The sequence below is a fragment of the Macaca nemestrina genome, unplaced genomic scaffold (genome assembly GCF_043159975.1).
Source record: "Macaca nemestrina isolate mMacNem1 unplaced genomic scaffold, mMacNem.hap1 Scaffold_45, whole genome shotgun sequence".
NCBI classification, from domain to species: domain Eukaryota; kingdom Metazoa; phylum Chordata; class Mammalia; order Primates; family Cercopithecidae; genus Macaca; species Macaca nemestrina.
The window spans coordinates 115,549-142,888 of NW_027257674.1; the positions used below are offsets into that span (position 1 = coordinate 115,549).

At 50.5% G+C, this 27,340-nt stretch overlaps 1 pseudogene; it reads left to right on the top strand.

Annotated features, from left to right (window-relative positions):
* Window positions 1-403: 403 nt before the first annotated feature.
* On the top strand, window positions 404-21,280 carry LOC139361361 (sphingomyelin phosphodiesterase 4-like; annotated as a pseudogene).
* Window positions 21,281-27,340: the final 6,060 nt, after the last annotated feature.

Here is a 27,340-nt window from a genome sequence, read left to right on the forward strand (position 1 = left end):
TGCGTGAGTATCTTGTGTGACCGGGACATAGAGTGAGTGTCCTTTGCAAAGCCTGCTTTGCTGTAGCTCTGTGGTGTCACTGACCCGTGGGTCCAGAGTCTCAGTTTCCCTGTCTCCTCTGAGCCTAATATGACTGCCACAGAGAAATGATGGAAGCGGGAAATCAGATATTGAGCCTTAGATGAAGGTTCCCAGGGAGGAGAAACAGATAGGATGGGAAGCTTAGAGCAGGAATTGCCCTAAAAACGATGTGATAGACTCTGTTAAAGAAAAAAATGTTCAGTCACACTTGTTAAAGCATGCAAAGGAAGACTTGATTCAGGATCATCATGATAGGTATTGAAAGCACAGCAGTGAGATTTTGCAATGGGTACAAGAGATTGGGTTCAACTCCAAATTGAGCATGAACCAGTGGGAATTTATAGTCAAGGAGCAGGTTAGGGATCACTGAAGGACGAAATACTGAGAGGAAATGTCTGGGATAAGTAGGATTCTGCATAAACGCACCTGTTGGGATTCTTTCTGGAGAGAGAGACCTGGGTGATAAGACATCATCACCTGGGGGATGGTGGGGGATGAAGATATGGGGGCAGAGGGTGCCTGCTAAACTGGCTTAGAAGGGGTCTTTGATATTGTTGGATTTTACAATGAAGTGTACAGATTGGCCCAGGAGAAGGTGTAAGAGCCTGAGTAAAGTTTGGTTAAGCAGAGTTTGTGTAGGATTCCTTCCTGGAAGGGTTGTACAGTCTGCCGCCATCTCCCGGTTCTTGGAGTTTCATTTCCGTGTTTAAGAAACCGGCCTTCTTGAATTCTGACCCCAGGAACCTGCAGTGACAGAGGATTGGAGATTCCACCCACCATACTTACTTCTGGTTATGTGTATGAAATTATGCACCTGTAGTCTTGGAGGGGGAAACAGAAACACTATTTTAAGGCGTTTTTGATCATTCCGTTTTGGACTTCTTTAGATCAAAAGCAACAGGAATATGAACTCTTTGTGATGTGTCCTTGCAAACGAAGGAAGTGAGCCAGAATTTAAGTGTTCTAAAATAGTAGTTCTTAGTCAACGGGTCCATTGTCTGTTTTTATGGGCATACAGGGCACAACAATCCCCCTGAAACTCTATATACATGTTTGTTAATTTCCATTTTTCCAGGGTTCCATTGCCCAAATTATTTAGACTTGAGCTTTAGATCTGGAATTAGTGTGTTATACCTTTGAATGGTTTTGCAGAAAACTAATGATCAAGATTATGAGAATGGTTAAGAAAATCATACAACATCCATGGGATTGGACATTATATTGATAATAAAATTTACATTTATAAAATATTTGTGAATAGCTGCATACCAGGTATCAGGAAAACAAAACATAATAAGAATTTGTCATTAATGGAAAAATGCCTATGATCTTCATAGTTGTACGTGGCAGTTCTCAAAATGTATTCAGCCCATTTTTAAAAAATGGAAGTTTAGAAAACCTTTTGCAAGGATTGTATGTAATATGACCATTTTATTGGTTTTTCAGAAAAGAATAGAAGGGGAGAGGCCACATATATTGAACATCTAATGTATACACAAAATCATGTGGTCTGTTTTCTGTATCTTTTCTCATTAAATGTGCAAAGGCCATTTCCCTGTTAATTAAGGTAAGTATCTTTATAGTGAAATGTTTCTAATTATGTAGAAGTGGCACAGCTAAAGGCTATTCAAGAAAACACAATGTTACATGGTTCCATCACATTGATATTTTTTAATTCTAGGCCTAGTATTTAGGTTTCTTTTAGTGACAAAAATGTACCCTTGTCCCATAATGATAGTTTTAAATGTTTAATACTTCGAAATGTATTGATATTCTATTTGTAATGATGGAATTAAGGCAGACTCATTGCAAAAATGTCATTACCTAAGGAAGTTATGAAGAAGAAAGATCAACCCCAAATCCCCCCTGCCCATAGAAAATCACTTAAAAAATTTTCGTGTATCTGTTTCTAATTTTCATGTATGAGCATTTGTGTGTAGTTTTGTCACTGCAGAAGAGAATTAATAGAGACACAAAGACTCCAACTGTTAGTTTGAAAATGGAATCTACCTTAATTGTTTCTGTTAAACCAAAATTATGGTATGGTATTGCTTTGGACTGAGCTTCTGCACTAGGCTTCAACACACCAGACCAAACCAAAATGAAGTCACTCATGCTAAATGCCACATTATCACACTGAAACTTTAAGGGGGCAGATAAATCTCAAAGTGAGTCTATTTTTCCTGAAAATAGGAGATTCCAGTCTAAATAACTTGATGTTCACCAATCCTTTCTTATTTTTATTTTTATTTAAAAAAAAATTTTAAGTGTTCCTCTTGCCTCAGCCTCCCACATAGCTGGGACTACAGACATGCACCACCAGGCCTCAGTTCATTTTTCTCTAGTTCTGTTATTTGTTCCTACCTTACACAAAACCCACTGCATTGCAGAAGGGCTCTCATTCTGTTTTATACAATGGAGGCTGCCTTGTTTGTGAATCCCAAATAAAAGTTCATGACATCTATAAGTCAATTTATTGTAACTGTGTCTTTTGACATGGGTTTCCGTATATCTATGCATCTTAGGAGGAGAGGGAAGTACCAGGGACCACCTGAGGTGAAAAACAAGCATGTATTTACATATTTTAGATATTGAAAATGTCATTTAACACTCCAAGAGGGCACAAATTAGGAAGTAAGATATCCTCTCAAAATTAATATTTTATGCTGGGCTTATGTTTGTAAAATCCCAGCACTTTGGGAGGCTGAGGTGAGTGGATAGCTTGTGGCTGGAGTACAGTGGTGTAATCTCAGCTCACTGCAGTCTCCATCATCCTCCCAAGTAGCTGGGATTACAGGCACCCACCACCATGCCTGGCTAATTTTTGTGCTTTTAGTAGAAACAGGGTTTCACCAGGTTGGCCACGCTGGTCTTAAACTCCTGAACTCTGGTGATCCGCTCACCTCGGCCACCCAAAGTGCTGGGATTAGAGGCGTGAGTCACTGTGCCTGGCCCAGTGATGTCTTTTGAACTCTTTTTCTGAGTCATTACACTATATATCTGTGGTGAGCTTTATTTACTTATTTTTTAGTTTTATTTAGTATTTATTTTTTGAGAAGGCTGGAGTGCAGTGGTGTGATCTCGGCTTACTGCAACAGGAGACAGAGTAGCTGGGACCACAGACATGCACCACCACACCTGGCTAACTTCTGTGTATTTAGTAGAGATGGGATTTCACCATTGGCCAGGCTGCTCTCAAATTCCTGGCCTTAAGTTATCTGCTTGTCTTAGCCTCCCAAAATGCTAGGATTACAGGCTTGATCCACTGCACTCAGCCCTATTTACTGTTTTGAGGCAGAATCTTACCTGTCACCCAGGCTGGAGTGCAGTGTGGTGATCACAGCTGTTCACTAAAAGTACAAAAATTGGCAGGGCATGGTGACCCATGCCTGTAATCCAGCACTTTGGGAGGCCAAGGCATGCGGATCAGCTGAGGTCAGGAGTTTGACACCAGCCTGGCAAACATGGCAAAAGCCCGTTTCTACTACAGATACAAAAAGTAGCTGAGTATGGTGGCAGGCACCTGTAATCCTAGCTACTCAGGGGGCTGAGGCAGGAGAATCACTGGAAACCAGGAGGTGGAGGTTGCAGTGACCTGATATCATGCCACTGCACTCCAGCCTGGGTGACAGCACAAGACTCTGTCTCAATAAATAAATAAATAAATGACAAGATCATACAAATTCTAGGCCTTACAGGTCACATGACCTCTGTCACACCTACCACACTCTGCTGTTGGATAGCAAAATCAATCTGCAAATGAAGGGGTGTGGTGACTGTGTTCAGACAAAACCTTACAAAATTAGGTGGCTAGTTCGGCAGTTGTGCTAACCCCTGAGGGCGAGGAAGAGACACCCAGGATAGGAAATCCCAGTCAGAGCCGACTGCAGTGGTCTCCCCCAAGAGGCGGTGGGGGTCTGAGCCAGAGGCAGCAGGGAGCCAGAGCTAGCAGGGAACAGCACAAGGATGCACAGGTCCAACAGAGAGATGCCACAAGATTTAGTAACCAGCTGTTGATAAAGCTGAAAAGGGACAGCAAGGTTTCTTTTGTGTCAGTGGAAAGTGGGGAGAGATTTTGTGTCTGAGGCAAACCCAGGCCAACGTTACTCGGCTTTCCAGGAGAGAAATAAAGATGTTACTGGTTTTTGTTTATTTGTTTGTTTGTTTTTGGACAGGGTCTCACTCTGTCACCCAGGCAGTGGTGGGATCTTGGCTCATTGTAACCTCTGCTCTCCAAGCTCAAGCAATCCTCCCACCTCAGCCTCCTGAGTAGTTGGGACCACAGGTGCACGCCACCATGTCCAGCTAATTTTTTTGTATTTCTGGTACAGACAGGGTCTTGCCACATTGCCCAGGCTGGTCTCAAACTCCTGAGTTCAAGAAATCTGCCTTGAGCTCCCAAAGAACTGGGATAACGGGTGTTATCCCAAAGAACTGGGATAACGGCCACCACATCTGTTGCTGTTTTGATCACAAAAATTCATTTTTTAAATCAAACACTCCATGAGACAGTGGAGTGGAGAACGTAGTGAAGCAGTTTATAGTAATGCCCAAGTTAAAATAAAATATATACACCACCTACAGGATTCCTCAGAATGTCCATAAAATTCCTACTACATTCAACCTACCTTTTCCACATGAATTCTACCACCCAAGAAAGGGGCACAAAAATCCTTTAGAAAATACCTTAAACAAACAAACAAACAAAAAATGTTGGGCATGCTGTCTCATTCCTGTAATCCTAGCACTTGGGGAGGCTGGGGCGGGTGGATCGATTAAGCCCAGGAGTTTGAGGCCAGCCTGGGCAACATGGGTTGTCTGGAACTGTCACCCTGCCTGGCACAGAGAAGGGCCTAGTGACATTTGTGGCATGAACTGAGAATTCTCCTGTTCACTTACAGGGTGTCTTCCGTTTGAGGAAAAGTAGCCACCATTCCCAGGTTTGATATAGGCTTCATGGACTGCCTTCTTCCCCTTCTCTGGCAGGTGGGCATTAACTACCAGCTCCCCACGGGGGTCCCTGGGGGAGACTTGGCCGAGATACAGTGGGCTGTGCACATGCTGAACAACACTACGGCCATCACAGAGGCCTGGGATGCCTGGACCATAAGTTTGATCTCATGTATGCCAAGCAGGCCTTTGTGCACCGGTATGTGTGAGAAGGTATGGGAGAAGGGGACTTCTCTGAGGCCCATGAGGACCTGGAAGCTCTGGAGAAGGATTATTAAGAGGTGGGCATGGATTCCGTGGAAGCTGAGGCTGAAGAACGTGAAGAATACTGAGAGGAGGGTGTGATGGGCCCTCGCCTGCCATCCCCAGGATGGCTGCATTCAGGATGTTTGCAATTAAAGGTTCTGTATAAAACCAAGACCTCTGTGCGGTGCTGCTTCGCCCTACCTGCAGGAGCAAGTGGGATCCCAGACCCTGCATGGACAGTGGTGGGGTGCCGGCCTGCCATGCTGGTGTGTGGTGGGGTGCAGCAGGACGGTACATAATTAAGGAGCTGCCATGGAAGTAACTTGGTATGGAGAAAACTGTTTCTTCAAAGCCAAGTGTTCAGTGTATAGATTTCTTAAATTCTAGGAAAGCAGAGTCAGGGTTTCAACTGAAATTGCAATTTTGGGGCCTTCTCTATTGATGGGCAATGCTGGCTAAAAAGAAGAGCCTAGAAGTGGAGTGTTTAAATCTGAGGTCTGTAGATGGGGCTTGTCCATGAAATCCCTAAAGCTGTGGGTCAAATGTGAAAGGTCAGAACATTTTAGAAGGAGGAAAAATGTTACTGTGTTCTGCACAGCATTTGTGACCCACGAAAGGTCATCACACACCCATCCTTCCACGGTAAGCTGGAAGACAACATTTGCCCTCTGTGCACACACACGGGCACTCTGCCCCTCAGCACTGTCAATCAACGGTATTGGTAGGAAACCTCCCACTTTCACTTCAAGTGAAGCTTGCTGATGTCTTTATAAAAGACCTGGCAATCCAGATGCCTTTTCTCAGAACCCATATTAGGTCCAGGAAGTTGACCCATGGTGAAGGGACCTGGTTAGTTCGGCTGTGGCAAAACCAGGAATGGCACAAAAACCTCATTCTAAATCTGTGCCTTAATATTATCAAAAAACAGTAGAGAACGTCTGACCTGGACCCTCTGCATCTCAGAAAGATTTATCATCAACCAAAGGAAATAACACAGCCTTTGCTGGGGTCAGTGATGTGACAAGTCTCTGCCCCATCCTAGGAGCTGCCCCATGTAGGGTTCTTCCCACACCTGCCCCCACTTGGGCAGCCTGGGAGCACTGGGCTGATACGGCATCCTCTGGCTGGATCCTTTATGGCTGCTGCATTCTGCCAGGGCCAGCCCTCCCCTGAGAGCAGTGCTGTCTTTTTCTCTCTCTGAGGAGACACAAAGCACAATGATTAGGAATGGGCGAGCCCCGTAACTGCAGCACCTGCTGTACTCGTGTTCCTTGAGTAACAGTTGTGTCTACACATTTCCATCAAGGCTGCTTCATTTAGAGGCCCTGCATCAGACCCGAGTCCTGAGGCTCAGAACCACTAAAGACAGGTCATGCTCCAGAAGCCCCTGGCAGTGTGCAGGGGATCCTTTAGGATGCGTCCCAGGAATGATGGCATGCAAGGAGCACACTGCCAATGGAATGGTTTGAAAGGACACATGCCATGGGTCTATTTAGGGAAAGATAGGCATGGCTGGTCCATACCTGGCATGGACAGCAAACCTGGTCTGCCCTGACGGTGCCAGCAGTAGCAGGGGCTCGCCGACTCATCCTCCAGGTGTGTTCACGCTGGACCATACATCTGAGCTGCCCCAGATGGTGACAGGAAGTATTGCAGTCACGAAGTCCTGGAATTGGGATTCTGATTTTGATTTTGGAAGCTTTTACATTGTTTCCTACCTACCTGGGTGTTATGCCAATAGTGGTCAAGTCTCTTGCTCTTGGGTTTAACTGCCAATTCCATGACTGGGTTCCTGCCATAGTCTGAGTGCTTGAGACTTTCCTTATGACCACAAGAGTCTCATTTGGATGAAGGCCACTTGTTCGGAGTTTCCTTGATTTGTAATTTGTTTATTTTATTCTTTTTTGTGAAAAGAATGATCTGCAACCACACTTGGGCCAGCGCTTTGCTTTAATGGGATGGATTTCCCTGGGCTCAGGGTGATTCCCCTAGCATGGCTACTTTCAAGTTGGTTGCAGTTAAAAGTTCTGTATAAAACCAAGACCTCTCCCGGCACTTTGGGAGACCAAGGCATAAAAAACACATTAACCAGGCATGGTGGTATGCACCTGTGGTCCCAGCTACTTGGGAGGCCTAAGTCTAGGAGGCTGAGGTTGCAGTGAGCTGTGATTGCATCATTGCACTCCAGCCTGTGCAACAGAATGAGACTCTGTCTCAAACAACAACAACAACAACAACAACAAAATGATAATAAGGGTTTACTGGGAATATGTATGGCAGATTTGTAATTATCACTAGCATTAATATCCACTGTTGATTGTCTCATTTTTTCAAATTAATTTTGAGACAGGGTTTTGTTCTCTCACCCCAGGATGGAGTGAGGAGGTGCGATCTCGACTCACACCACCCTCAACCTCCTGGTCTCAAGTGATCCTCCCGCCTCAGCCCCCCAAGTATCTGAGACTACAGGCAGGCATCACCACACCTGGCTAATTTTTGTATTTTTTGTGGAGACAGGGTTTTGCCATGTTGCCCAGGTTGGAAATTCCTTTTTTTTTTTTTTTTTTCAGAAACAAGGTCTCGATCTGTCACCCCAGACTTGAGTGCAGTTGGCAGGATCCTACGTCACTGTGGCCTCAACTCCTGGGACCAGGCCATTCTCCCTGCTCAGCCTTCTAGGTAGCTAGGACTACAGGCAGATGCCATGATGCCCAGCAATTTTATGTTTTAATGTTTTTGTTGAGACAGGGTCTCACACTTTGTTGTCCAGGCTCATCTCAAATGCCTGATCTCAAGAAATCCTGCCTCGGTCTCCCAAAATGCTGGGATTATAGGTGTGAGCCCCCATGCCCAGCCTCACTGTTGATTCTTGACCAAATCAGCTATTAATAGGGCAGCTGCCAAATGCTGGTTCTCTAACTTCATCCCTCCTTCATTAATTACTGGGTCAGTGGCCACTCTGTGGTAAGGAAGACTTCTCTCTTTGCTATTTATTTATTCAGGTATATCAGTGTGGATCGGGGGCTAGTGGGGAGGGGCATTGTGCTATTCAACAAGTTGTAATCTGTCCCTACTGTCATTGGTTTTGATGTCCAGATTGCCCCAATCTGGCTAGGCCAGTGGGAGCCTGTAACTTTGGCCTGTTCTGTCTCCCTCAGGACACCAGTCATTCCCTTTGCTTCCTACAGGCTCCAGCACACTAGCCTCCTTAAGTGACACATCTGTCACCAGATGTCTGTGAATGCAGACCCCACCTCCCATGAGATCTGGAAGTCAGAAATTCTGCTCCAGGTGAGAGCTGAGCTGGTCTCAGCTTCTGTTTCAAAAGAAACTGTTCAGCCAGCTGGGCGCAATGGCTTATGCCTGTAATCCCAGCACTTTAGGAGGCTGAGGTGGGCAGATCACCAGGTCAGGAGTTCGAGACCAGACTGGTCAACATGGTAAAACCCCGTCTCTACTAAAAATACAAAAATTAGCTGGGCATGGTGGTAGGTGCCTGTAGTCCCATCTACTTGGGAGGCTGAGGCAGGAGAATTGCTTGAACCCAGGAGTCAGAGGCTGCAGTGAGCTGAGATTGTGCCCCTGCACTCCAGCCTGGGTGACAGAGCAAGATTCCATCTCAAAAAAAAAAAAAAAAAAAAAAAAGAAGAAAAGAAAAAGAAAAGAAGTAAAAAAAGAAAAAAAGAAAAAGGAAAGAAAAAAAGAAAAAAGAAAAAAAAAGCTGTTCAACCACCTTCCACTATGTGGGGCAGAATCCCAGAGATCGCCCCTCAGCCAGGGGCTGATTCTAAATTGTTGGTATTTTCCTATGACTTTCAGAAAACATGAAAATAAATCTGCCCACCCTTCTAACTTACAGGTCATTGATGATCTTTTTTATCCCAGGATCCCCTGTCCATGAGAGTAGTTTCTTCTTGCCCATGGTGATATAATTGTTAGTCTTTTTGTTTCCATCTCCCTTGTTGTTGGAGATGTTTCCTGTGATTACAATCATGTGGATATTAAGCCCTGCCCCAGTAACATTTTTATGACATTGAATGGTTAGGGATCTGTGCAGCATCCACAGGCCTTCCATCAATTCAAGGCATCCAAGTAGTAGGTGACAGAGTCCTTTGTCTGCCCAGAGGGGCTCCAGCCTCTCAGGATGGTATGGGCTGGCTCACTTCCTGAGTGCTGGCCATCTCCCATGTCCTGGCTATGTCTTTGAGGCACACCTCAGAGAGATTCAGCAGGTGCTGCTTCTGACACTGGATCCTAGGGCTGACCTGGTAGCCACAGCCTCACTGTTGACAGCCTGGCATGTAGATAAGATAGGATTCTTTCTCCCACCTTGTACATAACTCTTAGTATGCGGGGTGCTGCACTTTTTGAAGCTTCCATGCCATTTCACAGCTTCCTCGAGGAGTGGAATGGTAGGAACCATGACCCCTGTTCAGAGGGGACCATGGTGCCCAAATGGCTCTCGGGTGTGTGGACTGTGGGCTGTGCTGGCCATGAAGTGGGCAGGAGACCACGACACAGGCTTACAGAGCAGAACTGGAAGGTTCTGCTGTTTTCTGTACCAAAGTATTAATGCCTTTTTTTTTCAAATTTTTTTTGAGATGGAATTTCTGTCACCCAGGCTGGAATGCAATGGTGAGATCTCAGCTCACTGCAACCTCCACCTACCAGGTTCAAGTGATTCTCCTGCCTCAGCCTCCCGAGTAGCTGGGATTACAGGTGCCTGCCACCATGCCTGGCTAATTTTTGCATTTTTAGTAGATATGGTTTCACCATGTTGGTCCAGGCTGATCTCAAACTCCTGACCTCAGGCAATCCACCTGCCTCAGACTCCCAAAGTGCTGAGATTACAGGTGTGAGCCACCACACCTGGTCCTTTTTGTTTTTTTTAATCAAGAAAAAAATTAATTCTAAAATATACATAAAATGTACTGTCTTAACCATTTCCAAGTGTACAGTCAGTAAAGTACATTCATGTTGTTGTGCATCCCATCTCCAGAATGCTTTTCACCTTGCAAAACTGAAACTGAATTGGCCAGGCCATGGGGGCCTCACATCTGTAATCCTAGCACTTTGGGAGGCCAAGAAGGGAAGGATTGCTCAAGGCCAGGAATTCGAGACCAGCCTGGCCAACATGGATCCCTATCTCTGTAGTGAAAAAAAAGAAACCAAACCATTAAACAATTTCCCACCCAGCCCCTGGCAACCAGTATTCTGCTATGTATTGGACTCCTTTATTTAGAATATTTATCTACAGCACGCAGTACTTATTTGTGTGTGACTAGCATGTTTCACTTAGCATGATGGACTCAAGTTTAATCCATGTTACAGCATGTATGAGAATGTCCTTCCTTTTTACGGCGGAGTAGTGTTTCATTATGTGGATGTAACACATTGTGTTTATCCACTCATCTCTCAGTGGACACTTCAGTTATTTTTTCTTCGAGATAGGGTCTCATTCTGTTGCCCAGGCTGGAGTGCAGTGGTGCAATCTCAGCTCATTGTAGCCTCAAACTCCTGGGAATAAGCGATCTTCCCACATCAGACCCCGAAGTAGCTGGGACTATAGGTATGTCCCACCACACCCAGCTAATTTTTGTATTTTGTAGAGACAGGTTTTCGTTATGTTGGTCAGACCTGTCTTGAACTCCTGGCCTCCAGTGACCCACTTGCCTCTGTCTCTCAAAGTGCTGGGATGACAGGCATGGCCACCACACCTGCTGGCTGCCTTACTTCATCAGTAGTATCTTTTGATGCTCAAGAGTGTTGATTTTGATGAAGTCTAGTCTATTTGTTCCCTTCATTGCCTGTGCTTTGGGCATATCTATAATTAATCATTCCATAATCCAGTGTTATGAAGCTTTCTCCCATGTTTTCTTCTGAGAGTTTATGGTTTTAGTTCTTATCCTTGAGTCACTTAGTTTTTGGTGAATGTGTGAAGGAAGGACCCAGCTTCATTGTTCTGCATGTGGCTATTCTGTGTTCCCAACTCTCTTGTTGGCAGTATTGTCCGTTCTCCACTGAACGGCCTTGGCACAATTGTTGAGAATAATTTGACTAGCTAATGCTTTTTGCGGTTTTGTTGAAATGTGGCTTCACCAGTATTCCTTGGAGATATGCCAAAAAATGCAGTCCCCTCCTGCCAAGGTATGTTTCCACAATTTTTCTTCCCATCTCCTGCTTCTGACTCTGCTCACCCTACTGCTTCTTATCCTGCCTCTGAGTGAAGTTTGCACAGGCCGGTGGCGAGAATAGAAACACACCACCCACCCCTCACTCAGAAGTCAAACAACAGGTGGCCAAAGTTCTCTAGTTCCTGGTTGAGGCGGGAGGGGGGCCGAGTGTTGCACTGTGATGTGTGGATACTTGAAGCCTGGAGGTCTAGCCTCTCCGGAAATCCCTCCCTGGCAAGCAAACAGATGAGGTTGTGGTGCTCTTGCTCTTGGGGTCAGGGAGCTGGGATGTCTCTGGGAGCCACGTTCTCTTCTGTCTCCTGACCAACAGTTCCTTTGTGTTCTCCCATGGTTGCGTTGGGGCAGACCCCTGCTCACTATGGTGACCTTGAGCATCCTTTGCCTGTCCACCCCACTCCCCCCACCTCCCCCAGAGCATGAGCAACAGCCCTTCTCATGGTGGGTGGGGGCTGGTGCCCTCTTGCATGAGGCCTGGCCTGCCTCCTCTCCCTCCGCCTCGCCTCTCCCTGCTCCCCCTCTGGGCTGCACACTCCTGGCAGATGCATGGAGGTGGTGGAGGCCCTGGGTCGCTCCTGCTGTTGCAGTCCCCAGAGCTAGCAACCCCCTGGACTAATCAGTGCAGATGCAGCTGGGGACTGTAGATCTTCAGTCTATCACCTACCATGGAGTGGCTTGACTCACGCACATCTGGGACCCTGCCTGAGGCGGCATCAGCCAGGTAGTCTGGTGCCCATGGTGTCTGCATCACTGTGCTTGGGAAACTTTGGCTCTGTCACTGACAACATTCTTGAGAGCTTCCTCCAGGATGAAGGCTCTGCTGATGAAGAGTTAAATTTCGGAGGAGCATGCTAACACTCTTCCTATGGTTCTGGGGAAGAGCTGTGGGTCTCCTGCCACAGTCTCTGCAGCCTGTTCCCTGGCCTCAGGCTTTGCTGTGTGGAGGCTGTCTCAGAGTACAGGGTCCCCCAAATCTTCACCCTCAGCATCACATGAGAGGAAAAGGGGGAAAGGCTGAGGATCCCATCTTGGGCCTCCTGAGTCGCAAAGCACCCTTCCTGCTTCCAGCACAGACTTGCTTCGTGTGCCTGGCCTGCACTTGAGGGCCAGTTTATTCCCAGGGTGTCCTCCTGTGGGCTCTGGGATGCTCTCAGTGCTCCAGCATGTACTCATGGCTCGGCAGGGGCAGGAGCCGCTGCACTGCATTGTGTTCCTGTTGCTCCTTCTGCCTTCTGAGTGAGTGAAAACGCACCTACAATCAAGGGCCAGCCAGAAAGGCTCTTCTGGGCTGTCACCTGTGAAGATTCCGTGTCCTTGCGGGTCAGGGGGAAGAGCAGGTGGCTGTCCCTGTAGAGAGCAGGAGACGCCTTTCCATTCTCTACATTCACTTACTCTTGGCCAGACCTTGAGGTGGGTGAGTCCTGCTCAGAATGACTTGCAGTGGCAGGACCAAGTATGCAGAGATGCTCCACTCTTTGCCTCTTCCAGTTGAGGTAAAACACAAAACGTGAGAAAACTGGGTGGGTCAAAGCCAGGAAAAGGCAGCTGTGGAGGTCCGTGTCCTCCAAGGCCCCTTGCCACTTGTCTGGGCCTGTGCTGTACTTGCCATGTAGAAATTCCTGCCTGTCCGTCCTAGTACTTATTTTCAGATGCAAGAAGTGAGGCTCCGGGGGTACCTTCCTCACGCAGGTTGAGTCCAGAATGTGTGCTTGCTGCCCAACGGCCCTGTAGGCAGTAAGGATGGCCATGGTGCTGCAGGCCACTGTGTTCCCGCAGGCGAGGGCAGAGACCACACTGGGTAACTGTGTCTGACTCTTCCTTGAGCCCCAGGTCTGACACAGGAAGGTTATGGAGGACAGCACCTCCCTGCCCCGCTTCTTCTCTCTGCCGTCTTGGTGTCTAGCAGGTGTATTCTATTTCTCCTGACGTGGAGCACAGTAGGCATGCTGCTAGGGCAGGAGGCATGGTGCTCTCTGGGCAGGATGTGTGCCAGGCTAGCTCTGGCTGTGCTGAAGTCATGATTTGGCAGACCATGGTGCTGTGGGGTGTGGAGGTTGGAGGATCCTGGCTGGGGTCCAGCTCAGCCTCAGGTTCCTGCTGCCTCTCGGTGTGTATGACTGTGGCCATATCCTTGCGGGCTCCTGCTTTTGGAAGCCCATCGTATCTGGAGGGTGGGAGTTCCTGGTGCAGTAGGAGAGGCTGCTCCAGGAGTCAGAGCTGATCTGCACACCTCCTCAGCTGACCTCCAGACTGGGGGGGTGGAGGGCAAGAGCTGGTGGCCTGGGCCTGTGCTCATCTCTGTGCTATCCTTGGGGACCTGTCCTCCTCCTTAGTTTTTAAAGAACCACTCATGGTGGGAATATTGATTGGGTTTTAGACACACAGCGATTCATCATGTCATACCAATTTGGTAAATTTCTCAAGACAACCCAGGGAAGTTCAGTCAATTGACCCACGTGTCTCTTCTGGGCAGTCTTCCTCCTGGAACACACTCCACTGGTTTCTTTTCTGAGCCTCAGGATCTGAGGTCTTCATGGCTGGCAGCATGTCCCAGCGTGAGCCCTGGGCTCTTGGACCACTGTGGTGTGCACGTGCCACAGTGTGGCCTCAGAGTCGCTGGGGAGCGTGGGTCCCATCTGGAAGGGTATAGTAAGTGGGGCCCTTCCAATGAGATAGAGACGCATTTGGGCCCCAGTGACAGTGGCCACCCAGGTGACCTAGGTCTATTCACCCACGTCTCCAAGTCCAAGTAGAGTGCAGCCACAGCCTTGGCCTGCCTGTGAAGGGGGGGTGTGGGTGCTGCCCTGACCCGTGGCTGCTGGGACTGCGATTATTTGGATTGTGAATACGCTTTTGTTTTTCCTTCTCACTTATGGGCTTGTTCTCATTGCTTTCTCTCTCAATTTCCCCTTCCCATGCATGGTCCCATCTCTCCCCTTCCCTACTCCATCCTCTTGTCCTCTGCTTTTCTGTATCTTCCAGCTTCTGTTCATTGTCTTAGCTGGAGATTCTGCACTACTGTCTCCAAATCCCTGCACAGCCCTACCCAACCCAGCCTCCAGGCTCTCCACACCTACCAAGTATTAGCTGCGCTCTTTCCTTCCTTTCCTCCTGCCCAGAATGCATGTCTATACCTCGCAAAGCAAGAGGCAGGCTGCAGGTGACTCAGAGGCTAGTTCCGGAAAGAATGAAGCCCCCGTGTTGTGAGGAGGCAACCTCCAGCTGAGCCTGGTCCCTGGCTTTGCAGACTAGCCTGATTTGAGTGGGAGTCTGGCTGTGAGGCAGGAAGCACGGCGCCCTGGCTGGCCACTGCAGGTGTCACAAGCTCTCTGGCGTTGGAGGCCCTGTGCTTGGCCTTGGTTTGAAGGGCTGGAGTCATCAGACCTCTGCAGTGGTCACGTTCACTCCCGCTCTGCAGGGTTTGGCACTTCGGAAGATACAGAGACCTGGGACTTCTGGGTGGTGTAGTTTGTGCTTTTTTCAGAAGTATGTCACCCAGCTTGGAGGTGCTGTGACCCACAGCCTGTGTGTGAGGCAGTGGGGTGGGAAGAACCTGGGGCTTGACCCTATAGCCCACAGAGGATGTCAGTACTTGACAGCCCAGCTGGGGCATGCCAGCCTTCACCTGGGGAGCCTTGGTCATTCATATACACCTCCAGGGGCAAATGAGAGTACGTGGTGACCTCATAGAGATTGGGACTGCATAGGCAGAATGACAAGTGCATTAATGGATCTGAGATCAGTGAAGCGGAGTTCAGACCTGTAGGGGACTTCACGGATGGCAGAATTAACCAGTCTGTGAGAGCTGGAGATGAGCTGTGCTCGCAGCCCCGCGTTTGTCCCATTCACCTGCGAAGGAGCACACCAGTGAACAGGAATTTGAGCACAAGATGAGAAAATGTGTTGGCCCCCAAGTGCCAGTGGCCTGGGATGGTGGCCACAGCACATGGGGACACCATTATGCAGGAGCCACTGCAAAGGGAAGGACCTGAGGATTTGGGCCAGGGAGAGAGAAGTGTCTAGGAAGCTTGTGGCAAACCCCATGGCGGGAAGGGTGACCAGCAAGGCCCAGGCGTGTTTGCTGAGGTTCTGTGAGGCTCAGCCCAGTGGGAAATGGTGGGGCTTTGGGGACACATCCTTAAGAACCAAGCAGGTGTGACTGTGGCCAGGGACGCCATGGGAAACATGGCCCAGGAGGGATGCCGAGCTGAGGGAGTTTAGCTCTGCAAACCTGTAAGAAAATAGCCTGAGAGAGTTCCACGTGACTGCCAGGGGCAGAGGCAGGCTCAGGGGCAGACAATGAGCCCTCCAGACCCTTTGGAAGGACTAGGTGAGGTAAGGCAAGTGCACCAGCAAGGCAAGGCAAGTTTCTAGTTCCCATGTGGAGGCTGTCCCCTCCCCTGAGCTGCAGGGAGAAGGTCGAGATTCAGGATCCCAGTCCAGGATCAGAGGGAAGGCCAGGGCTGAAACTGGCAAAGGACCCCGGTCTAACTTCCTACCCAGCTGGTGCCCTTGTAGTCGGGCGGTATAGGTACAGCTATTATATTTCATGTTTTTCTCCTTATTATTCTTTTTCCTTTTTTGAGAGGAGGTCTCCCTCTGTAGCCTAGGCTGGAGTGCAGTGACACATCTTGGCTTATGGCAACCTCCACCTCCTGGGTTCAAGCAGTTCTCCCGCTTCAGCCTCTGAGTATCTGAGAGTACATGTGCATGCCACCACACCAGGCTAATTTTTATTTTTGTAGACACAGGATTTCAACCTTTTTTGGCCAGGCTGGTCTCAAACTCCTGACCTCAAGTATTCTGCCTGCCTCAGCCTCCCAAAGTGCTGGGATTACCGGCATGAACCACCGTGCCCAGCTCTTCCTTCCAAAACAATGTAAATTTATTGCCCAAAGACTTGAAGATACAGATAACTAGAAGTAACAGTCTGGCACGGTGGCTCATGCCTGTAATTCCAGTGCTTTGGGAGGCTGAAGCAGGCAGATTGCTTGAGCTCAGGAGTTTGAAGCCAGTCTGGGCCAACAACGGCAAGACCTGTGTCTACAAAAAAAAAAAAAAAAAAAAAAAAATACAAAAATTATCCGGGTGTGGTGGTGTGTGCCTCTGTTCCCAGATACTCCAGAGGCTGAAGTGGAAGGATCCCTTGAGACCAGGAGGCAGAGGCTATGATGAGCCAAGATCACACCACCACACTCCAGCCTGGGTGACAGACCTTGTCTCAAAAAAGAAAATGCCTCCCACCCCATAGCTCCATCCTGACTCAGCCACTGATGCGTGGGGTGCCACCTGGACCTGTGGGGACATTTTCCTGACAGGGAGACTTGAGTGGATGGTGATGTGGGCAGTGTCCCTTGTGGGGTCTGCATCATCCCAGGATACACCCAGAGGCCGTGCCCTGCACCAGCCTCAGCAGCACAGATGTGTTGAGGCCCAAAGGGTTGGGGGACAAATGTGGAGAGGTGAACACATCCACTCAGACTCAGTGTCCTGCCCTCAGTGCCCCCATTCCCCTGCTCTCATCCACTGGATGCTCCCACCTGCCCTTTACAATACTGAGCAACCACAAGTCCATGGCCAGCAAAAAGGCTTTCCTCTCACGCTAGGTCTCCAGGACCCTACTTGTAGGTTGCAAATCAAAAGTTTGGCCTACATGCTTGACTGTGCTTCTCTGAGGGTTTTCCTGACCACAAATTCATCAGCAACAGAATGATGCCCAGGGCTTCTACTGGACTGAGCCTTTGCCTGGCTGTGTCCAGGAAGAGTAGGAGGTGGAAAGAATTGGGGAGATAAGCGAAGCCACGGTGTTATTTTTAAATAGGGTCTTACTATGCCGCCCAGGCTGGAGTGCAGTGGCACGATCCTGGCTCACTGCAGTCGTGAACTCCTCAGTTCGATTCTCTCACCCTAGCCTCCTGAGTCACTAGGACTACAGGTGTGCACCACCACACCCAGCTCACTTTTAACAATTTGTTGCAGAGACAAGGTATCCCTGTATTATCCAGGCTAATTTCAAACTGCGGGCCTTGGTGATCTTCCTGCCTTGGCCTCCCAAAGTGCTGGAATTAAACCTCTGAGGCACCGTGCCTGGGTTCCTTGTGCTTTCTGTACACATTCGGGAGGCCGGTGGGAGACCCTGGATCCAGAGATTGGGGATGATGCTGGCCTTCTCCTACCCTGAGGATCAAGCAGTGCACAAGGGCACAGCCTGGAAACCTGTGGCCTGTATCACCCACTGCGGGTGCACAGCGGTGTAGAACCAGGGCTAGGAGATCCCCTGCAGATGTGTGTCTTAGTGAGCCCTGTGCAGGGTGGGCTGTGTGGGTGTTGGGCCAAGTACTTCCCTATCACAAGCTGGTTGTAGTTCAGACCAAGCAGTACAAGGCACGTCCACTGCGTGCCAGGCACAGTGGTACCCCAGAGGGTGGTCCCACTCTTGGCCCGGCTCATGCCCTCTGTGGGGAAGCAAAGCCACCAGCCTGGGGCGGGATGTGGTCAGACCTGGAGGCTGAATGCTGTGGGTCAGCAGCCCTTCCCAACCCTGACCCTTTCTCCTCCACCTAGCAGTGGTTCAGGCCCACTGAGGAGCACTGCTGGTGTGCCTGCTGCTGAAGCACCTGCATGCTTTCGGAAACAGCCTGAAGCCAGAGCACACCTCACCCATTCCCATGCCAACAGGTCCCTGGAGGAGTTCAAATGGTGGGTGGCCCCTGTGGTTTCCCGCCACTGCCATCTCCCCTGCCTTCCCCTCCTCAGCTATTGCCCACAAGGATCTCACCCCAGGGCATAGGGAACAGGGTAAGTCCCTTCCTGTTCACAGAGCACTTGAGGCCTCTGGAGAGCTAGGCAGGTGCCTTATCACCCTGACCAGCGGGCTCCCAGAGCCTCTCTCCCCGGACTGGCCAGAGGCCTCATCATGCTGCCATCTCTAGCTCCTCCCTACCCCTATCAGAAGAGCTGGTGTGGCTGACTCCAGGCCCACCAAAGCAGGCTGTTTGTGTAGGACTGAGATGAGCACGCGGGAGCTGCACTGGCTCAGCTGCCTGTGTGCTGTGTCTCCTTGGGATGTTCACTGGCCTCTCTGAATCTTGGTTTCTTCCTCTGAGAAACAGGGGCTGAAGCCAACTCTGATCTCCTGGAGATCCCCAGTGCGCTCTCCTGTCAGAGCTGACCCTCGTTGATGGGAGCTCTGGGCTCATCTGTGAGCAAGGCCTCCTTACCGGGCAAGCAGCAGGTGACCCTATTTCCTGCAAGGCCCCGTCCCAAGGTTTGTCCAGCAGAAACTTGACCTTTTTGTGCAGCATTGCTTTGGCCACTGGTCCCTGGACATATTGTTCAGAACTGTGAGTGTTGCCCCGTTACACATCTGTGTTCTCTGTGTACCCCAATGAGAAGTGATCCCGTGGCAAATGAGAACAAGTATAGAGAAGGTGGAGGAGGAGGTGGAGAAGAGGGTGGAGAAGAGGGGGCTGTTGGAAGGCCACATGGTTCCGTTTTAATTTCCAAAGCAAACCCTCAGGTACAGGAAAGCCCTGCCCTGTCCCAGCTTTCTGGTGCCAGGCAGGTTCCTACCCTTACCTGTCCGGGGAGCACTGAGCCTTTTGCGCTGGGAAAAGCCCACCCATGGCCCTGGCTTCTAAACGGCCAGCAACAGAGCCAAACCTCACAGGGCTGTGCACATCTCTCCTGCACCCTCTGGGGGATGTAAGAAGAGCCAGCCCCACCCAGCTGCTAGCTGGGACACCGACTCCAAGCCACTAGAGGATTTGGCCCCCAGCCACCGGACCCTCAGCTCACACCCGCTCCCACAGGTCCTGGAGATGTGGCCGACCTATCTGCAGCCATGGCACCATGCTCCCTGACAAGCAGGTTCTGGGCAGTGACAGTCCCACTGACTCCCAGTGTGTGTTGGAAAAATAAGCCTCAGCCCCGCTCCTCACAGTCATGCCACTGGCTCCTGGGGATGGATGTTGCTCCTGTGGGTCAGGAAACGAAGCCAGCAGCCTATCCTGGGGTCAGCCTGGTCCTGGCCCCAGTGGCCTCCTGTGGTCTTCTCCCAGGCCTTCCCTAGTGGAGCACAGACCAGCCCTTCCTAGACTCAACCTTATCAGGCCCTAAAACTGCTTTCTCAGGGAAGCAGTGCACCGGTGACCCATCCTACCCTGTCCCTTCCCCCTTCTGGTCCAGATAAACGTTCAGCAACACCCAAACTATCCCTTGACCCTCACCGGCACAGAGCACAGAGCAATGGCTGTCTTCCCCTCATCCCCTGGTTGATCCTCATGGCAGACCTCCAGGCTAACGTGGCACCTGGCGTGCCCACTGACCTCTTCCCTTCTTGCCCAAGCCCTTCCCCTTTGGATCCTTCCGGGGATCGTCCCTTGGCCCCCACATGCTCTGAGCCAGCCTCTGCCATGGCAGCCTCAGTCCTCTTGGAAAAGGGCCTCAGCCTTGCTAACAATGCAGTGTCCTCAGGGGGCCTGGGTGTCACCTGCCTCTGGCCTGCCCTCCATGCCCACCCACAGCTCTCTGAGCTATCATCTATGACATCTTATCACCTTGGCCAGAGAGTCTGGAAGCACAGGGATGAGCAATAGTCTTAGGGGCATGGAGTGGTGCAACCCCTGCCTCCAGCGAGAGGGCTGATCCCAAATTGCCACTTCAGTCCCCAGGGCACCCTTTGTCCAGGAGAATCTGCTGATGTACACAAAGCCGTTCCTGGTCTTCCTGAATGCGAGCTGTGCAGAGACTTGGTCAGCCCCATACATGCACTCATGATGTTGTGAGTAGTCAAAGTCTTTGCCCAGCCCAACTTGGCTGAGATAATCCAGGTAAGTCCTCAGCCTGGGCCAGTCTGGCAGACCCTGACCCAGCCAGACCAGGCCAGGACCTTAGCTGGTGGGTGGCAGGTCTGCAGAAGGGAACCAAGTGCTCAAAGTGGGCCGCAGCAAAGGGTGTTGTGGAGATTCCTGGGAAACATCTGCAAAGTGAAGTGTGAGACTGGCTGGATCCCTGCCTGCCCTGCAGCTACCAGGCACTGAGCGAGGGACTGCAGGTGTGCCCATAGAGGGCAGCTGCACAGTCCAAGCTGCAGCCCCACTTTCTCCCTGATGACTCATGGCAGCTGCCTCAGGTCATGGTGAGCCAAGTCACTGCTGTGTGTTCATGCTGACTGGATTGGACACCGGCTTCTGTCACTCCTCCTGGTATTTGCCACCTGCAAACACTGCTGGAAGCTCTGTGAGCCACCAACTACCCTACCCACCCTCCCAATGTCAGCCACCTACTGCATGGGAAACGCTATGAGCCAGGGCCTCAGGAGAACACCCCTGAGTCATGGCTCCCCAGACGCCTCGGGGGAAACCCAGAATTTTGCAAGCAGCAGCCGGGTACTCTGTGCCCCTGGAAGTGGGCACCAGGTTCGTCTCCTGCCTTCCAGGTGACTAGCTGTTCCTGGAGCCAGAGCTTGTCACCTCTCCACCACCAGCACTGACTCTTCACGGCCCCCACGTTCACCAGCAGTTTCCTGTCACTGTGGCTGCCAGAAGTCACTGATGCGTCCTTCAAGGTGAAGAGCCACGTCTACAGCCTGGAGGGCCAGGACTGTCAGTACACTCTGATGTTTGTGCCAGAGGCCCACATCCTGTTGAGTGGTCACCAGTGACCATCCTCAGGAACCCTGGAGCCATGGGGCTGAACAGACCCCGGGGAGTGCTGTGTTCTGGTGGGAAAGGTCAAGGCTGGGCTTAGAGTTCAGGCTATGTCTCCTTACCCCCTTTCAGTAAAGTCTGATTTTTCCTAACAAAGGCAGAGTTGTTTGGAAAATTTAACATTCAGAAGATCATCCTTTAGTCTTTAAACGTCCCCTGGCAGAAGCTGCTCCTCCTGGCACTCAGCACTTTGGCTGTGCATTGGTCTTGGGGCCCCCAGCCGGCCTGCCTGGGTGGTAGCACAGGCCAATCTGTCAGTGACCTGCCTGCACCTCCCTCACAGGCCCTGCACCTTGCTCAGCATATCATGCAGGCCAAGCACATGGTCAAGCCCATCTTGGACCAGTGTGGAGAGCGCCCTACAGCTGCTCCTTCCTGTCGTGACTGGGCTTTGGCCCCATGAACCCCAACGGCTCTTATCCAGCCAACGACCTAGACAAGATAGGCCAGGATGGTGTCCAGCAGACTGACAAGTACCTGGAGGCAGCCCTGGAGTACCTGCAACAGCTATTTCTGGTATGAACTATGGGGACTGCCCCACCCACAGCCATCAGGGTCCCCTTCCTCAAAGGATTCACTCCCCCTCAGCCTGTTGTCAGCCAAGTGCCAGTCCCAGGCCCCACTCAGAGGGAGCCAGTGTTGTGGGAGGCAGAGCCACACCCCATCGCCTTGTTGGCACTGTTACAGGCCTGTGGGGTGAAGATCGCTCCCCTCCCTTCACCTTGATGCTCAGAGCAGAGGCGCTTCTCTCTGGCAACTCAGTGAAGTGCAGCCCACACACTTCACACTCGCCTCGGGCACCACCCAGGATGAGAATGAAAAGCAGTAGCTCCTCGACTGCATCACAAGTGGGGATGGACTCATTCTCCCAGACCTGGGTCAGTACCAGCTGAGAGGTTCCTGTCCCAGAGGTGTATGGGCTGGGCCCTGACCTGTCCCCAGCTCCCTCCTCCCCCGTAGCAGAGGCAGCTCCGCTCCTCTCAGTTGCGTGCGAGCTGTGTTTTCTGACCTGTCCCTGTAGCCTGGGTTTCGAAATCATCAATGTGCTGTCAAGGTTTGAAATTTTAGTACCAGGGGAACCCAGAGCTGCAGTCCATCTTAGGCTACGAGATTGCCAGCTTCGTCTGTATGCTCTTCTGGTGGTTATCTGCCGTCAACTGCAATGACTGGGCAGAACGAGCCTGGCTTCTTCAGAGGATTCTGGATGCTCCTGCCCAGGGTGCAGTCCCAAGGTGGCCTGTGGGGGTGGGGTGCTGTTGTCCTGAGGCGCATCAGTTTGCAGGCCAGATGTTGGGGGACTCTGCATTCCTGGGATGACTTCCTCAGCAAGTTTCTACCATCTCACCAGCCTGTGCTGGCCAGCAGGCACCTGGTAAGCCCCATGGGTAGAGATTGGCCGCCAGCCACTCCCATGACCCCAGGTTCAGCCTGCACCTCCTGGGTAGCTACTGGATGATGCTCTGGCTGCTGCTGGCCGTCTTTGAGGCCTGTTTTGAATTGGGCCCTCCCTGGCACCGCTCCTTGCCCTGGGCTATGTTCTCTATGCCTCAGACATGAGACTGCTGAGTGGGGAAGCTGCAGCAGCCCTGATGGTGTTGGCTGCTGTGTTCAGAGCAGGCTGGGGGTACTTGCCACACAGCCAAGCCCTTGGGCTTGGGAGGTGATGGGAACACACCCTCCAGTGACGCTGCAGCCGCATCTATGAAAGCCCACCACACTTCAGCAGTGTGAAGTTCTCACCTGCCAGCTGTGGAATGTCAACATCCAGCAGGTCCAAGAGGTGAGGCCCTGGGTGGTGGGGGTGGCTGTGCCGCCTGGCGCTGCTGCTGGCCCCACCATACTGATGTCCCCATCTTTCAGCTGCAGTACCTCAAGTCTGAGTAATATTAGTACTGGGGGACCCAAAGCTGCAGCCCAAGGGAAAAGTGCCAGAGGCCCCGGGTGGCCCCCAAAGGAGGCTGGATCTAGCTCTTCTAGGTGAATGCCCAGTCACCCCTTCCCCATCCCTGGGGCCTGTTTGAGGCCCGTTGCTGACTCTTCCTTCACCCAGGGACCAAAAAGCCATTCAGTTCCCCAAGGTCTCCACCAAGAGCCTTTCCAAGAAATGGTAAGTCCCATGGGTGTGGGAACAGCAGGGCAACCCTGCCACCTGGGCCCCAGGAAGGGAGTGGTGGAGGGGTAGCAGCACAGCAGCAGAAGTGGCCATGGCCTCACTGGGTCCCAGTGAGAGTCATGCAGGCCCTACTCCCAGCACGCTCCACTCCTGGGGACACTCAAGGTGACAGTCTCTCTACCCACCCCCAGCCTGCTTCTGAGCCCCATGCCTGTGGCAGCACGTGCCATTCTGCCTGCGCTGAAGCAGACCCTGAAGAACAACTTTGCCAAGTGGCAGAAGAGGCTGCAGGCTCTGCAGAACTGGCACCTGTACTGCTTGGTGCTTTGAGATGCCTGCATCTGTGCCCGCAGCTGGTCAGTGCCAGGCACACCTACCTGCAGCTGGAGACTGGCTCTCTATAGAATTTCCTGATAATTCCACTACTTTTAAACCCAGCTAAGTTCCAAGATAGATGACACTCAAGATGAGAAAAGTACTTGATCTCCAAACTGACAAAACTGTTTACGTTCTAATATTTTGCTATTTGCTATTCACACAAAAGAATATGATGAAGTTAACTATCACTCTACCTGTTGAAAACGGAAAATAAAGCTTGTTTCTTTCCAAATCACGTGTGTGCCTTGTTCCTCACCGGCTATCAGGCATTTCTTCCCAGTCCCTGGCCCCTAGCCCAGCCCCTGCTGCTTCAGGGACCTTCCTGGGCAGCCAAGGACTCTTGCTCATCCTGGGACCTGGCAACTGCCCTGGAAGAGAGGCATTGGCAGAGCCGCACACACCTCCCTGGAGGCGGGAGAGCCTCCTGGTCCCCTAGGCTGGGCTGGAGTTGCCTTCCAAACACAAGATCACTCTGGGTCTCCTGCCCAGAATGTGTGCTCCTGGGGGCAAGACACTGTCCTCTTGCCCTGACATAGCAGCCGTGACAGGGGGTCCGGCCAGGCTCACCTTTCTCCTCAGAGGGCAATCTTTAGAGTGCTGTGGCTACAGCCACACCAACCCTCCCACCACAACACAGCTGTGTTCATGGTCTCAGAGTAGCCAGCTCAGTACCATCCTCACCCGGCAGCACAGTCCTCCCAGGCCCACGGTCCCACTTTCTTGGCATTAATCTCAGCCTCTTCCTGCTTCAGGGATCAGGAACTTTACCAGGAAGCTGGAGAATGAACCAGGACAGTATGTGAGACAAGGATAACTGAGGTCTGGGCTGACCAGGGCCAGACTGGACAGTGCCAGCTCCAAGGCTGACAGCATTCAGACGACAGCAGGCCCAGGTTCATGGAGAAGTGTACACAGTGACAGCTACTGATGAACACAGAAACAATTGTAACAATCACAGATGGGGTAGTGCACAGAAAGGGGGGACCTCTCATCAGCAGAGGGCTGCAGTACCTCAAGTACCTCCGGTGCCCAGAGTGTCGGGCAGCACAGGGAGGCACTCACTGCCTGGCCCTGCCAGCCACCAGGCCCACTCTTGATGGGTGGTGCAGTGCAAGGTGTTTTGAGGACACGGGTCCTGAAGACCTTGCTCTTCATCCCTTTACAGCAGGGACATGGTCCCCATGTGAGCAGCACAGGTGTGCCTGCAGCAGGATCCCTGATGCCACTGACCCCCGGGTGCCCTGCAGTGCTCAACAGGAATGCCACGAGGGCTGAGGCCCAGCTGGTGGTGGGAAGCCAGCAGTGCCCACAAGCCAGCCCTTCCTCTGAGGGGCAGCCTTTGTGTTATGGACTTGGGCTTCCCCGGGGAAGTGCCCCACTTGCCTAAAGCAGCTCTGCCTGGACTCAGAACTGTGACGAGAAAACCACATGCATGTTTCAAGGGTTTCCTATGCCCTGTGTTGTCCTACAAAAATGAGTAGGAGTGTGTTGCCCACACACAAGATGCTCTAACACCACCGAGTGCACCCTCACACAGTTGAGATGAACCTGGACCGTGGACAGGCCGAGTGGCCCAAGGATCTGGCTCCCTGGAGGAAGTTACATGGACAGCCTTCTCTAAGAACCTGGCCAATGCCTCCCAGACAGCCTGCTCCACTGCCTCTGTTCCAGTTCCGTCCAAGCGTGGGATTTCATTAAGCAGGAACTAGGCAGCCCCAGTAGTGCCCTCTACCCAAGGAAATCACGCTGTCCTGACCTGGCCATCAAGCAGACAGACCTGTCATCCATCACCTTTACTGGTTCCATTAAAATACATATTAATAAGTTGGCTGATACACAGTTCACCAACTTAGAGCATGACATTCGTTGGTTTTTGGTACTACATTCAGAATTGTGCAGCACTATCAAAATCAATCTTAGAACATTTTCTCTTTTTTTCTTTTTTCTTTTTTTTTTTTTTTTTGAGATGGAGTCTCATCTCGCTCTGTAGCCCAGGCTGCAATGCAGTGGCATGATCTCAGCTCACTGCAACTTCCACCTCCCAGGTTCAAGCGATTCTCCTGCCTCAGCCTCCTGAGTAGCTGGGACTACAGATGTGCACCACGGCTCCTAATTTTTGAATTTTTAGTGGAGGCAGGGTTTCACTACGTTGGCCAGGCTGGTCTCAAACTCCTGACCTCAAGGGATCCACCTGCCCAGGCCTCCCAAAGTGCCGGGATGACAGACGTGAGCCACTATGTACAGTCCCATTTTACAACATTTTCATCACGCCAAATGAAAACTCCATTTTCCCCACAGCATCTTTGGCCCTTGACAATCACTCATCAACTTTCTACCTGAAGTAGGCTAAATAACAGTATTTAGAGAGATCAGGTCCTATTCCTTGAAACCTGTAAATGTTACCTCATTTGGGAAAAGGGTCTTTGCAAGTGTGGTGAAGTTAAAGATCTTGAGACAGAGTGTTATACAGGTGGACCCTAAGTGCAATTGCCACATAAGAGGGAGGCAGAAATTCGCACACACACAGGAGAAGGCTACGTGAAGATGGAATATAGAAAGAATCTACTCTGTGATGCTGGCCTTGAAAGACTGGAGTGATACAGCCACAAGGCAAGGAGTACCAGCAGTGACCAGAAGCTGAAAGATGTGAGAAACAGGTTCCTCTACTATAGCCTCCCTGCTGCCACTGTGATTTTTGCCCATGGTACTGACTTTGAGAACTTCTGGTCTTCAGAATTGTGAGAGATTAAATTTCTGTTCTTTTAAGTCATCAAGTTTGTAGGAACTTGTTAGAGCACTCACAGGAAACATATGCATTTTTTTCCTACCAGGAGTGGGGTGCCTAAAAATGTGGCAGTGGCTTTAAAATTGGATAATAAAGCAGCGATGGTAGAATTGTGAGAAATCATGATAGAAAAGGCCTAGGTTGCCTTGAAGAGGCTGTTGGTAGACATGTGGATGTTAAAGACTCTGTCACCCATACTCTGCCTTAAAGGAATTGAGGAACTTAATAGAAAGCCTGTGTGTTATTTTCAGGAATACATACTGTCATAAACAGAATGTTGGTAAACACATGAACATTAAAGGTGATTCTAAGGGCACAGAGGAAACAAGGAACATGTTACAGGAAACTAGAGCAAAGATGTTCTTTGCTATAGAATAGCAAAAATTTAGTTGGATTGTGTCCTACAGCTGTGTGGAAGGCAGAATCATAAGCAATGAGCTTGCATATTTAGCTGAGCAGACTTGCAATCAAAGCACTCAAGACTCAGCTTTGTTTCTTTTTCCCACTTATAGTAAGTGCAAGAGGCAAGAGATAAATTGAGGTAATGTAAAGAATTTAAAAGTACAACGAAATAGATAAACTGAGGGAAGAACTCTTATGCCAAAAAGAACCTAGACTTGATGATTTGGGAAATTCTCAGGCTATTCACATTGGAAAAAACCAGAATACTAAAACTAGGAGATCCAGTTAGGAAAGTGTGTTCTGTAGAGAATGCCAATGGTGTGACATGCCTTGCAAATTTTCCTAGTGCCAAAGATATTAAACATGGGACTCATGAATCCCCTCAATCATCTCACAGAAGTGAGGCAAAGAGACTAAATTATCTAGGAAAGATCGGTGGAGAAACCTCATCTAACGCCATGAATTCCATTATATACGCAGAAAT